Here is a 4430-nt window from a genome sequence, read left to right as displayed (position 1 = left end):
TGGAGATAGGCAACCTTCCAGAAAGAGAATTCAGAATAATGATGGTGAAGATGATCCAGGACCTCAGAAAAAGAATAGAGGCAAAGATTGAGATGATGCAGTAAATGTTTAACAAAGACCTAGAAGAATTAAAGAAGAAACACCTAGAGGAATTAAAGAACGAACAAACAGAGATGAACAATACAATAACAGAACTGCAAAATACAGTAGAGGAATCAATAGCAGAATAACTTAAGCAGAAGAACGGATAAGTGACCTGGAAGACAGAATGGTGGAATTCACTGCCATGGAACAGAATAAAGAAAAAAGAATTAAAAGAAATGAAGGCAGCCTAAGAGACCTCTGGGACAACATTAAATGCAACAACATTCGCAATATGGGGGTCCCAGAAGGAGAAGAGAGAGAGAAAGGACCTGAGAAAATATTTGAAGAGATTATAGTTGAAACTTTCCCTAACATGGGAAAGGAAATAGCCACCCAAGCCCAGGAAGCACAGAGAGTCCCAGGCAGGATAAACCCAAGGAGAAACACGCTGAGACACATAGTACTCAAACTGACAAAAATTAAAGACAAAGAAAAATTATTGAAAGCAACAAGGGAAAAACAACAAATAACATACAGGGGAACTCCCATAAGGTTAACAGCTGATTTCTCAGCAGAAAATCTACAAGCCAGACGGGAGTGGCATGATATATTTAAAGTGATGAAAGGGAAGAACCTACAGCCAAGATTACTCTACCCGGCAAGGATCTCATTCAGATTCGACAGAGAAATCAAAAACTTTACAGACAAGCAAAAGCTAAGAGAATTCAGCACCACCAAACCAGCTCTACAACAAATGCTAAAGGCATTTCTCTAAGTGGGAAACACAAGAGAAGAAAAGGACCTACAAAAACAAACCCCAAACAATTAAGAAAATGGTAATAGGAAAATACATATTGATAATTACCTTCAACGTGAATGCATTAAATGCTCCAACAAAAACACACAGGCTTGCTGAATGGATACAAAAACAAGACACATATATATGCTGTCTACAGGAAACCCACTTCAGACCTAGGGACACATACAGACTGAAAGTGAGGGGATGGAAAAAGACATTCCATGCAAATGGAAATCAAAAGAAAGCTGGAGCAACCATACTCATATCAGATAAAATTGACTTTAAAATAAAGAATGTTACAAGAGACAAAGAAGGACACTACATAGTGATGAAGGGATCAGTCCAAGAAGATATAACAATTATAAATATGTATGCACCCAACATAGGAGCACCTCAATACATAACACAACTGCTAACAGCTATAAAAGAGTAAATCGACAGTAACACAGTACTAGTGGGGGACTTTAACACCTCACTTACACCAATGGACAGATCATCCAAACAGAAAATTAAGAAGGAAACAAAAGCTTTAAATGACACAATCGACCAGGTAGATTTACTTGATATTTATAGGACATTCCATCCCAAAACAGCAGATTACACTTTCTTCTCAAGTGCACATGGAACATTCTCCAGGATAGATCACATCTTGGGTCACAAATCAAGCCTTAGTAAATTTAAGAAAATTGAAGTCATATCAAGCATCTTTTCTGAACACAACGCTATGAGATTAGAAATCAATTACAGGGAAAAAAACGTAAAGAACACAAACACATAGAGGCTAAACAATACATTACTAAATAACCAAGAGATAACTGAAGAAATCAAAGAGGAAATCAAAAAATACCTAGAGACAAATTACAATGAAAACACGATCCAAAACCAATGGGATGCAGCAAAAGCAGTTCAAAGAGGGAAGTTTATAGCAATACAACCCAACTCAAGAAACAAGAAAAATCTCAAATAAACAATCTAACCTTACACCTAAAGGAACTAGAGAATGAAGAACAAACAAAGCCCAAAGTTAGTAGAAGGAAAGAAATCATAAAGATCAGAGCAGAAATAAATGAAATAGAAACAAAGAAAACAATAGCAAAGATCAATAAAACTAAAAGCTGGTTCTTTCAGAAGATAAACAAAATTGATAAACCATTACCCAGACTCATCAAGAAAAAGAGGGTGAGGACTCAAATCCATAAAATTAGACATGAAAAAGGAGACGTTGCAACAGACACCACAGAAATAGAAAGCATCCTAAGAGACTCCTACAAGCAACACTATGCCAATAAAATGTACAACCTAAGGAAGTGGACAAATTCCTAGGAAGGTATAACCTTCCAAGGCTGAACCAGGAAGAACCAGAAAATATGAACAGACCAATCACAAGTAATGAAATTGAAACTGTGATGAAAAATCTTCCAACAAACAAAAGTCCAGGGCCAGATGGCTTCACAGGTGAATTCTATCAAACATTTAGAGAAGAGCTAACACCCATCCTTCTCAAACTCTTCCAAAAAATTGCAGAGGAAGGAACGCCCCCAAACTCATTCTATGAGGCCACTATCACCCTGATACCAAAACCAGACAAAGGTAATACAAAAAAAGAAAATTACAGACCAATATCACTGATGAATATAGATGCAAAAATCCTCAACAAAATACTAGCAGACACACTCTACCAACACATTAAAAGGATCATACACCATGATCAAGTGGGATTTATCCCAGGGATACAAGGGTTCTTCAATATATGCAAATCAATCAATGTGATACACCATATTAACAAATTGAAGAATAAAAACCATATGATCATCTCAATAGATGCAGAAATTTTTAACACCCATTTATGTTAAAAACTCTCCAGAAAGTGGGCATAGAGGGAACCTACCTCAACATAATAAACACTATATACGACAAACCCACAACAAACATCATTCTCAATGGTGAAAAACTGAAAGCATTTCCTCTAAGATCAGGAACAAGACAAGGATGTCCACTCTCACCACTATTATTCAACATAGTTTTGGAAGTCCTAGCCACGGCAATCAGAGAAGAAAAAGAAATTCAAGGAATACAAATTGGAAAAGAAGAAGTAAAACTGTCACTGTTTGCAGATGACATGATACTATACATAGAGAATCCTAAAAATGCCACCAGAAAACTACTAGAGCTAATCAATGAATTTGGTAAAGTTGCAGGATACAAAATTAATGCACAGAAATCTCTTGCATTCCTATACACTAATGATGAAAAATCTGAAAGAGAAATTATGGAAACACTCCCATTTACCATTGCAACAAAAAGAATAAAATACCTAGGAACAAACCTACCTAGGGAGACAAAAGACCTGTATGCAGAAAACTCTAAGACACTGCTGAAAGAAATTAAAGATGATACCAACAGATGGAGAGATATACCACGTTCTTGGATTGGAAGAATCAATATTGTGAAAATTACTATACTACCCAAAGCAGTCTACAGATTCAATGCAATCCCTATCAAATTACCAATGGCATTTTTTACGGAACTAGAACAAAAAAATCTTAAAATTTGTATGGAGACACAAAAGAGCTTCAATAGCCAAAGCAGTCTTGAGGGAAAAAAATGGAGCTGGAGGAATCAGACTCCCTGACTTCAGACTATACTACAAAGTTACAGTAACCAAGACAATATGGTACTGGCACAAAAACAGAAATATAGATCAATGGAACAGGATAAAAGCCCAGAGATAAACCCACACACCTATGGTCAACTAATCTATGACAAAGGAGGCAAGGATATACAATGGAGAAAAGACAGCCTCTTCATTAAGTGGTGCTGAGAAAACTGAACAGCTACATGTAAAAGAATGAAATTAGAACAGTCCCTAACACCATACACAAAAATAAACTCAAAATGGATTAGAGACCTACATGTAAGACTGGACCCTCTAAAACTCTTTGAGGAAAACCTAGGAAGAACACTCTTTGATATAAATCACAGCAAGATCTTTTTCATCCACCTCCTAGAGTAATGGAAATAAAAACAAAAATAAACAAATGGGACCTAATGAAACTTAAAAGCTTTTGTACAGCAACGGAAACCATAAACAAGATGAAAAGACAACGCTCAGAATGGGAGAAAATATTTGCAAACGAATCAACAGACAAAGTATTAATCTCCAAAATATATAAACAGCTCATGCAGCTCAATATTAGAAAAACAAAGAACCCAATCAAAAAATGGACAGAAGACCTAAATAGACATTTCTCCAAAGAAGACATACAGATGGCCAAGAAGCACATGCAAAGCTGCTCAACGTCACTAATTATTAGAGAAATGCAAGTCAAAACTACAATGAGGTATCACCTCACACCAGTTAGAATGGGCATCATCAGGAAATCTACAAACAACAAATGCTGGAGTGGGTGTGGAGAAAAGGGAACCCTCTTGCACTGTTGGTGGGAATGTAAATTGATACAACCACTATGGAGAACAGTATGGAGGTTCCTTAGAAAACTAAAAATAGTGTTACCATATGACCCAACAATCCCACTACTGGGCATAT

This window comes from Balaenoptera physalus (genome assembly GCF_965194825.1).
Source record: "Balaenoptera physalus genome assembly, chromosome: 17".
Taxonomy (NCBI): Eukaryota; Metazoa; Chordata; class Mammalia; order Artiodactyla; family Balaenopteridae; genus Balaenoptera; species Balaenoptera physalus.
Note: the sequence above shows the minus strand (reverse complement) of the source record.